The sequence below is a fragment of the Xiphophorus couchianus genome, chromosome 13 (genome assembly GCF_001444195.1).
Source record: "Xiphophorus couchianus chromosome 13, X_couchianus-1.0, whole genome shotgun sequence".
Lineage (NCBI taxonomy): Eukaryota > Metazoa > Chordata > Actinopteri > Cyprinodontiformes > Poeciliidae > Xiphophorus > Xiphophorus couchianus.
This window is the reverse complement of record NC_040240.1, coordinates 4,035,202-4,046,214: the sequence shown is the minus strand read 5'-3', so window position 1 is coordinate 4,046,214 and position 11,013 is coordinate 4,035,202. Positions and strand designations below refer to the sequence as shown.

The following is an 11,013-nucleotide window of genomic DNA, read 5'->3' as shown; positions in this document are numbered from 1 at the left end:
TTTTGTGCTTTTTGTTTCCCCTGCTGAAGTTTTTAAAATCTCCCTTGCTTGTTTGTACACTGATGACTTTTCTTTCAGCGTTGCCAATGAACAAGACACATGCATGCCTGTGTCTGGTGTGTGCTCCCTCTCACTCTCTTTTTTTTTCCTGGCACTCAGTCGATTCAAGGTGTAAAACAAGAGATAATGGCAGCGTTTCATAAATAATGCAAAAGACAAATCTGCTTCCTGTGTGTAGTATTTGTGTGTCCGCATCATGCAAGAGTGAGGCCGCCCTGTCAGCACTCTGGCTTCTCTCCACTCCAGCACCTCCCTGACATCCAAGAGAGACTCCCCCCCTCTTGCTCCACCCTGTAGGTGGAGGTTTAATCCGCTCCCTTCTCGCTGTTTCCAAACAAACTCGAAACACACACTCGCGGTGTTCAGACACCCTCCATCAGGTTTTAATCTCAGAACGCAACGCTCCCCGCACCTTGCTCCTCCTTCCCCACGGGCTGACTAAGACGGAAAAAAATAAAAATAAAAAATACAGAGAAGACAAATGGCTCATTTTATGGTGCAAGAAAATTACTGCCTGCGAGATATTACAAGGTGTATGTATATATTTATTGTAGGAGGAGATGAGATTTAAGGCCTATATTTTGCGAGAATTACAAATAATGGAGCAGGTTGGAGGAAATCATGCATGTGCGGCCGGTTTGCAAATGAGAGCCTCGTCTGAGGAAGCGAGTTCTAATCGTGCGCCGTGACATTCAGCGTATAGCCTGCTGTATGTGCTACGCTATGCCTCTGGGATGAGTTCTAGCTCGAATCGATAATGGATAAAAAAAGATTGTGGGGAGAACAAATAGTCAACTGCAGTGCTCATGATGTTTTCTTGTCCTATAAGAAAAATGCACTTTAGCTGATTTTTTTTGTTTGCTGGATAGTTACCAGGATGTGTGGTGTTGTGGGTGGAGGGCATATTAACCTGTAGACGTGGCACCTTGTATTCCGGCTGGATGATTGTTTGTGTAACGCAACGCTCTCGTCTCAATGCTTTGAGTTGTTTTTGGCGAATGCTAAGCGATATCAGCCTAACAAAGGCTGACCGAACGGCATCTTTTTCCTGGACATGTCCACTGTTCACATTCTGTCTGGCGGTCGGGACGTAACTTCAGTTTTGTTTCTGCTCAGCTGCACAAATTTAAGGAACATTCATGCATTGATTTGTTCCAAGCATTTGTTCAGCGTCACCTGGTGACATCGTGATGTAGGTCTGTGCATCATCTGTATAGTTACGATAGTTAGTGATTTGTTGTTATAATTGAGGTAGTGGAAATATTCCTTTATTTAATCAGGTAAACCCCGTTGAGATCTAGATCTCATTTTCAAGAGGGACCTGAAACAAACTTCACTCCCCGTCGGGGAATCGAACCCCGGTCTCCCGCGTGACAGGCGGGGATACTCACCACTATACTAACGAGGAGCTAATAGTAGGATTGAACCTCGGGGTACCCCTCATGTGATTTTTCGTCCACTCTGATGAGAGGTTACCGATTGACACAAAGAAGTCTCTGTTCTTCAGCTAAGATTCAAACTAATTGAGTACTGGACCAAAGAGCCCTACCCAACTCTGCAGTCGTTCAATAACTTTAGACCAATAAAAAAGATGGAAGGGAAATGAGAGAGGAAGAGTTCTTAAATAAACAAGGAAAAATGGACCCAATACTGCTAAATTGATACAAACGGAGAGCACAAAGTGCCTCAGCTGAGACAGAGAAGTGCGTGAATGACCTCATGTTCTTATTCTCCTATTCTGGATATAAAAACAGCAAGGAATTAATTTACCTTCACTCCTTTTTGTTTTGCAGTTTAAAATTAACAACAAAAAACCCCCTTTAACCTACAAACAAAAGATTTTCAAAATGCAGCTACACATTGCTTTTAATCGTGCATATCACATCACACAAGTCCCGTTTAGTCCGCTGTAATCAAACTCTAGTCCAGGGTTTCCCCTTATGAGCCTGGCAAGCCACCGGGCTTTACTTCCTCCCCCACCAGGCTAAGCAGTATTTGTTTATTTTAAATAAGTTTTTTTTTATACACCAATGATATTGACAGTGAAGGTAGATAAGCTAGGTTGATAGCTGACTCTGAATTCTTCACCTGCTCATTGGCCTCACATGCTATTATTTCCAAATTATGATCCCTGCTTGTGCACCTCTGACTTTTTTTTGTAACTTCATATTTTAACACAAAAACATGGCGTGCCACAGGTGGACTGCCCCGACGCCTCTAACATCAGGCTTAGCAGGTTTTCTGGGGGAAATCCTGCTGGTCTTTTTGCCTAGAAAGTCCAGTTCATTTGGGGAGTGAACGCGCAATCGAACTCTAATGCTCTGGTTCGCCTGCAAACCCATGTTTTGGTTTTTTGAAGTCAACTCTGTGGCGCTATGAAGGCCCATGTAGAACCCAAAAAGCAAAAACAGGAAGTTCACTGTTTTTGTTCGCTGTTGTTCTGGGTAAAAACCATCAAAACCGATGTGAGAAATTACGGTGAGGGTCTGATACCGCAGGCAGAAATTGTTTGTGGTACCAAAGACAAAAGAGAAATCCTAGAACCGCTAAAATCTGATGCGGCTCCATTTTTGTTTTGCCTTTTGTGAAGAAGGAAGGTGGGCTCGTCCTCTTTTTTTGTCAATTTATAAAGTACTTCTTGGAACGGAGCCTCTGCAGGTGAGGGTGTGAATATTTATTTATTTTTTTTACTAGTTTGGATTGTTTGACACAGAGCGGTGTGAAAGGGAACCGCACCAGCTGAATATGCAACAAATGTTGCACTTTTGTTCCCCTATCAAACCGAGTCTACCAGACTATCAGGTGTGAAAACACCCTGACACGTCACGTTGGACTCTACTTGTAAAAAACAACAGCGTGGGGTGAAGTGCCCGCTTGACGGATGGGTCGATCTGTACATCTGAACGACAGGAACGCTGCTTATCATGTTCCTAATCGTCAGGCGACTGACATCTGTCACCTTCGGTCTCTCTTCTTCCAGAGTCTCTTCCTGGCCTCTGAACACACACCGAAGGCGTCTCGCATGCAGCTAAAAAGACACAAACACACACACACACTATTCCGCCGAAGTGCCGAGTCCCCGCTTTCCAAAGCATCTCTGCCACTTATCTCTGTCATCACTCAAACTGTTTGCCGTAGCACTCCTCCTTCCTCTGCGGCGCGCTGAAAAAGGAACAAGACGGACGGAGAGGGACAGGAGGAAGACAGAGCGGACGATTCATTCATTCGGGAGGGCTCATATGTTCTGATAGGTGCTGCTTTGGCAGCGAAAACCTTCCTCTGACACGTGTCCGATTGATACGTCGAAGTGGCTGCCCACTCAGCAGAAGTGATGGAACAATTCCTCTCGTCTGCAGATTGGAAGATGAGAAACTAATGTTTGGGGCGGAGGGGGGTGGGGTGGGGAGAGAGAGAGAGATTGAAGTGCCACAACCGGCTGAGGATTCCAGCCATCACCTCCGGCACTCGCTGGGTCTTGTCTTATCGATTTTATTTATGTCCCGCACATTATTGTTTCCAACTCTTTTTATCGTCATCAACTCCACTAGCGGTGGTCATTACGTCCAGTGGCTTTATGTCACTTCAGTCCATCCAACGGCGTAACGAGCAAACACTGTAATTATAACAGCCTTCTTGCAAGTATGATGGACTTCCACAGAAATAATAACAGATGCTATTATATATAAAAAATGGCTGACGTGCTAAAAGCAAAACGTGTAATCCAAGACGCAAGGTCAGCTGACATAATAATGTACATCAAATGTGGGCAAATACGTTTTGGAAAATTACCAATTATCCATTGAGTACATGACAGTGACAGCTATTCTGATGAGTTACATGTTTTCTTTACCTCCAGATTTGGAATGAAAGCATTACAAGGTACAGAATCGGAGATGTAGAGAGGAAATGTGATTCATGGGATTAAAACACATTGTGAAAATTGAGACAGTTATCATCAGTAGTCTGACTGGAGGCCCCAAGTCTTCCGAAAAACTCTCACTCAAATATTACCCCACTTGACATAGAGATGTGCATGAAAAAAAAGACTTGACTTGTATTTCTTTGAATACACTTTCAAATATTTTGTCAGTTGTGGATATTTGTGTTCATTCCTAAAATGTTTAGCAAAAACTGCAACCTAAAATTTTTATTTTTTTTTAACAGATTAACACAAATTATGACATTGTTGTGAAGTACAAGGAAATCAAACCAGGAGCAAAGTTCAAACTTATTAAGTATGGTAAAATTCATAGGGTGCATTCACACCAGTCCCAGAAAGTGTAGAGTGTGGTTCATCTGGGGATGTGTGAACGCAAACTCTGGTTTGCCTAAAAACCTATTTTTTTCAATCTTGTCAAAGTGAATTTTCGTGTGGCTGATCTCTTGAACAGGCAGGCCACTCCAAAAGCAGGGAGTAGAGTATAGTGCAGTGCATTCTGGGTAAATACAACCAAAACAAATGCGAAAGTCTAAAGCTAGCTCGTATTTTTGGTTACATTTTTTGAAGAAAGAAGTTGCAATCATGTCTTCTTCAGAGGTTTTTGTGTTATTTTCTCCAGTAGTTCTTGCTGCGGCGCCACCTCAGGCGAGGAGGTGGACAGGTTTCCCCAAACGGTTTGGTTCTTTTGACAAAGTGCGGTGAGAAAGTGAACCGCAGCAGCTGAAATTGAAACAAATGTTGCAAGTTTGGTCCCAAATCAACCCGCGTCAACCGGACTATCAGGTTTTTAAAACACCCTGCCAGGCAAAGACAGCATTAATCAGAGAAGCAGGAGAAATCTCCTCAGTGACTCTGGAGGAGCTACAGAGATCAACAACCAAGTTATGGAACATGTCAAAAGATTAAAATCTGAGATGCAGTGGTGTGACTTTACACAGGCTGTACATGCTTAAACTATGGTAGTTGCAGAATAATCTATTTTCAATCGTTGTTTACGGAGCATAACCAGAACTTGCTGGAGAGCCGTACTGGAGCCGGTTCTGCTCTGCCGGAGACAGCTACGCAGTCCTTTTCTCCAGCTTTAGGGTTTTAGCAGCCATCCTGTTTGTTGTTGGTTTTCCGTTCCTGCTGGAGAGCTTCAACATTTCTCTTTCCTCACGCTGTTTGTCTGTGCTCGGCAGGCACCATGCGGCAGCGAGATTTCCAGCCCTTCTCAGCACATGAAATAATGTTGCTGTTTTTCTCATGTTCATATCCACACAGCAGGCAGCCGATCCGAAATCTATTGGGGCTGAAGTGATTTTTCTGCTGGAAACTTTTTCCTCTCTGTAAGCAATGGAACATTATGTGTTTTCTACTGTAAGTAGAAGAGATCTCACTTCCATTAGCACTTTGAGCTGCCTTATTGCTGAACAAGTGCTATATACATGAAACTTCTTCATTAAAGGGGCAGCCTTATGTAAACTCAACCTTTTTTTGAGCTATACATCATGTTATAAAGTTAATCCCTCATCAAAAACATGCCAGGAATGTTGCTTTCATTCTTTATGCATGTTTGAGAAATCCTCTAATCTCCCGTAGCAACCATTCAGCTGTCCAAAATGCCTGGTTCAACCTTAAAGGATGAAGCTGCAATGTCCAAGCTTCTGCATTACAGAGCGACTTCCCAACTCAGCTCCTTCAGACTAGCCAGCAGCAATTAGCAAACACCTTGTGGAACTGCGAATTAGCTGAGCTCATTATAGGAGCGACTTCTCAGTGAAACTCTGGTAAAAACATTGTTAAGGGGTTAATAAAAGAGTGAAGTTGTGATGACTTCCTGAAGGCGGAGTTTCAGAAAGAGCAGGAGTTTCTTAAAGAGACAGAGGCACAATTTCGAGGAGCTAAATTGCAAAGTCAAATATCTCATGTCTGTGTTGATATTCCGCTATTGTTGAAAAAACACAATTTTGCAAATGCAATGTTTCAATTAAGTAAGAACCACAATTGAAATAAGACATGAAGAAGTTTGTTCACGTGGTAAGTCATTAAAAAAACATGCTGTACCATCATCCTCTTACTACTTCCTGTCATCTTCTTTGTGTTTTCCACCTGTAGTAACATCCAGTCGTCGATCACTTGTCTCATGACGCAAAAAAGGATTTCCATCGCAGTTCTGTAAAATATGCTAATTTTGATACAACTGGAAAACTACCTCATAGTGCAAAAACCTGATCAAAAAACGTACGTTTTGGGTTTTTTTTTGCCGTGTTTCCATTAAATGAAATTATTTTTGTAATTCCAATTTGCACAATTATCTGGTCAATGTGAGCTATAAAATGCTACTACATGCCTGGAGAATTCATAATATTGCCCTTTTAAAGTCCAAGCAGGGGTTCTGCTGGGACTCCTCAGCTCCTCCTATATTTTTACTATAATAATAATTAACATCTCTGGATCTGTCCATTCATAGATAAATGACTTATCACTGGATAATGTACAGCATGTACATACAGGAGGGTTGCTCCCTGACTCTTTCACATCTGCACTCCTTTTGAATTGGCTCTCAGCGGCTCGGACCAACAAAAGCAATTCACTGCGAAGCTCGGCTCGCTGATTCACTTTCTGCTGGCACCGTTGCTGAAAGTGGAATGCTGATATTACCAGTCAGAAAGGATTGCCTCCTGAGAATGTGCCCGACGCTGCTGCCTTTTCTCTGAGGAGAACTTATAATGGCCCAGCCGACAGTGACATGTCATATGAGGAATTCTATAACGTCTCTGCCGTATACAGGAGGAGGTTTATTTTGGCTTACTACTCACTGAGCTGTAGTGATGCTCCCATCGGCTTCCGGATGAGAAAACACAATGCGTCTGAGCCAGACTCCCGCTCGTTACGTTCAAGACAAGAAACGGCCCGTAATGATGCACTGAGCGCGTCCAGTGTCTGAGTGCCATCATTTCATTTGTTCCGGCTAAGCATTTGCATGCGTTGCAGTGCATCCTGACCTGACCTGATCACATCCGTAAACACGGCTCAGTCTGCAGCGCCCTGCAGAGAGAGAGATTCGATTTTGAGACTTCGGGTGAAGTGTCTGGGAGCCTTTAAACTCAAGACCATGGTCCCGGATTTAGAGCTGCTAATGTTCATGCTGGCCACTTTGGAGTTGGCAGCAAACATCGTCTGCAGAAGTCGGAGACCCTAACCTGAGGGTCCTCTGAAAACCTTTGCTGTGCCCAGAAATTCTGTAAATAAAGATTACCAATAGAATCAGTGACAAAGGTTAGCCTTGGCAGAGTCCAACCTTTAGCAGAAACCAGTTCGACTTAATGTGGGCAATGCGAACAAAGCTCTGACACTAGTGGTACATAGATCCAAAGACCAGTATGAACCTGAAGTACCCTCCATAGGACCCCCCGAGGAACATTGTCAAACAGTTTTTGCCATCTCCAAGTCTGCAAAACCCATGTAGACTGGTTGGTTCAACATCCACCCTTCAAGGCTCTGCTGAAAGTCTAGAGCTGGTCCAGTGTTCCACAGCCAGGGCGAAAAACCACATTGTTCCTCCTGAATCTGAGACTCAACTACCCAATGGACCCTCCTCTCCAGAACCCATTGTTCATACTTTACCTGGGAGGCTTAGGACTGTGATTCCCCTGTATTTGGGACACACCCTGCAACCTCCCTGTTTAATAAGGATGACCACCATCTTGGTCTCTAAACCAAGATGGACTCCCCCCGGTGTCTACGCAATACTGCAGAGGCACGTCAACCAACACAACCCTACAACATGCAGAACCTTAAGGACCACTGGATGCATCTCATCTACCACTGAGGAGCTTTTTACTTTTATTCTCCAAAGTAAAAACAAGTGCAACCCATTGCCTTCTGAAGTCACCTCATTTATAAATTCATTTTTATATGTGCGGGTAGTAATTTTAGTATTCATCTAGCTGTTCTGTGAAAGTCTTGTGGGTTTCTCAGAGAACAAGATTGGCATGGATAATGATGAACAGACTTTTCAAGGATGGGATTGTTGTGAAGTTGGATGGTGGAACTAAATGTAGGGAAATCCTGAACTGAGCCACTGGAGGAAGTAGAGGTTCATCCTCATCTGTCTTTATCACTACGCCGTTGTGTCCTTGAGCAAGACACTTTACTCACTTTTGGTGAGATCTGCTGTTGGTGATATGGAAGTACAGGCCATTTGCCAATTATATTTACCATAGAAGAAAGAAAACCTGATAGGAACTGCAGTTTGAGACCGAAGCATATTTATCTCTTAGAATGGCCTCCATTCATTCTGACAGAATGAGCGTTTTGCAAAGACAAATGGACAAAATGTTAGCGTCTCCATTGTTGAAAAGAATTCTGGACAGACTGAGTGCAAATGCTACAGTTTGGGGATTTTGTAAAAATGAAAAAAGTCATGTTTCATTTTCCTTTTGCTTAGTGTTAGCTTATAACACTTACCCCTATAAATTGCTTTAAAGCGTGTTGTTGTAGCATCATAAAATGTGAAACGGTTCAAGAGTTACAGACTCTGAATAGTGTGGATTTACACCAAATTCTAGTTGCTCATTTAAATAAAAATTTTATTGGGGCAACAGGAGCCTAAGTGCTACTTATTTAACTCTATGCAAGCATGTTCCCCCGTGCCACACAACAAATTCATCCCATAGCATCTTATGATTTAGAGGTGGTGTTAATGCATTGACTGCAGCGTGAAAACAGGAGGCTGACGCCACGGAGACGGGACTGAGTGCCAAGCTGCAACAACGGCGACGTTTTGAGACCAGGCGGGAGCAAAATGAGACACATCCACGATAAATGACTGCCGCTTAATCCGTTTACTGTCTCACACCAGAGTTATTGAACCTGTATTCCCCAGGCATTAAACTTATCTACAGTCACTGTTTTGCCTCAAGAAGCCATCATTTACACCGTTTTGGAATATTTTGATCATTTTTGCTGCACCTCTTTTTTTCACCCTATTTTCCCTCAATAACCTTTTCTAAATTTTTATGCTTTTGGTCATATTTATCCATTAAAAAGTTTGATTTGCAACAGTTGCATGACTTGACTTTAGCTTGAAAATGGGCGTACAGCAGCGGTTTTTGATATTGGTGATATGAGCAAACTTGTGTTTTCACACAGCTTTTTCTGCACACAAGAGACTTAATTGTTATAAAGGTAAACTGTTCACAGCTGGTTATGTTCCACCAATGTGCCTCTGATTTAGAAAAAGACACCCGGCCTAATCTAATTGAGACTGGAGCAGCGAAAGGACGCGCCGGAGTTGGCCTCCTGCCAAGGCAGAAAGGTTTTTATTCCTGGCATGGAGATTCGTCATCCACTCTTAGCCGTCCCAGTTAGTTGTTAGGTTAGACTCCAGCTAACTGTATTATTTCCCACCACCTGTTAGTCACACATTTATCACTGTAAGCCAGCTGCCTTGGGAGATGTTCAAATGTCAGCAGCTTTAATTTTGTCTCCCCCTTTTTTTTTCATGAGGTTTTCACCAATGAGAATCAGCAGAGATTGATTATTTTCATCATTTTAATGCATGGAGAAAAATCCATTTTGCTAAACCAACAGCATCATCACACCTGATACCTGTCATTCCAAAACAGACCGAATGTGTGTTTGCTCTCTAGGCTAATAAAAATGACTTTTTATTAGCCTAGAGCAAAAATGCACTACATGTCCCATTGTCAATCAGTGATGGCATAGTTACTTTGCAAAAGTAACTTTAATCAGATTACTGATTAAAGTTACATTAAAAGTAACTTTTTTAGTTACTTTCAGCAGCTGCTAACAACAACGGTCTGCCGCCCGTGAAAATTACATTGATCTTTGTCAAAACTTAATTGCTAGTTATTTTACAATGGTAACATCAACAATGTGTCTCCACCTATAAGGTTGAACTGAAAAGGAGATTTTTTAATGGTTACAATAACACAAATTTTTTTTTTGTAATTTGTGTGTGTTTTTTTGTGGTCCACTATTGTCTGGAAAACTCTAAGAAGGATTTTAAAGCCCCCACCCTCCCCCCGGCCTCCAGGTTCTGCGTTACGGCCCTGCGTTTGGTGCCAGAGCGCACAGCGCTCCTCCTGTGGCTCCATAACTCAGATGGCTGTACAGATTTGTGATATTTATCTTAATATTAATAATTAATGGCGTTTAGTTGCACAACTTTACGGACTCGTACATTCGTGGCTGTTTTCACGTTTATTGCGCTGTTCATATTAGTCTGTTTGCAATTTTCTGGAGCGCAACATGAAGCGCGACGTAATTCAGAGGTAATATATTAACTTGACATTAACAAAAACACAGCGAGACGAATCATCCGGGAAATGATGGACAGGGAGAGTCTGTCCATCTCCCTGGAGTGGGAGATGGACAGACAAATTAGGATGATGGATTGCCAGACAAATACTGGGTCTTATTATGAGTCTCTGCTTATTTCCAAGCCCAAATGAGCAACTTCAGGTTCAAAAACGAGACCAAAAAGGCGCAACATGCGACTCATTAAATTTGCAAGCGACTTTAAAAAAAAAAAAAAAAAAAAAGTCCAAAGCCGCTTATAATAATCGGACTTGGCAACAGAAACTAAAAATAGTTCCTGCTTTTCCACCAACAAAATGCGCATCTCCCTCCTCCCTCCATTGTTTATGTTTCTGTCGCTGCTGATACTGTCGCATAGAAACGCCGATCACTCGACAAGACGTGTAGAGGAAATAAAATTCAAATGCAAAAGAAAATAGTAAAGAAAAGTGAGTTCGATACGTAACTGTAGTCTGACTACTGGATTTGATATAGCAACACGTTAGATTACTCGTTACTGAATAAAGTGGTCCGACGTCAGTAACGCGTCTGATGTCAGACATCACTGTGATGTCTGACATCAGACAGCAACGCGTTACTGACATCACTGTTATCAATACATGTCAAAGTAAGAGCCTGCTTTGTATTTTCAGCTTACAGTGATTACAAACTTCGTCCCACCTCATTCTGCTAATTACCAGCACCTG

The 11,013-nt window shown here is 42.5% G+C and overlaps 1 non-coding gene across 1 annotated transcript; it reads right to left on the bottom strand.

Moving 5' to 3' along the window:
* Nucleotides 1-1,396: 1,396 nt before the first annotated feature.
* Nucleotides 1,397-1,468, bottom strand: trnad-guc (transfer RNA aspartic acid (anticodon GUC)). Its single transcript has one exon. It is a non-coding gene; the product is annotated as a tRNA-Asp (tRNA).
* Between the last annotated feature and the right edge of the window lie 9,545 nt (nucleotides 1,469-11,013).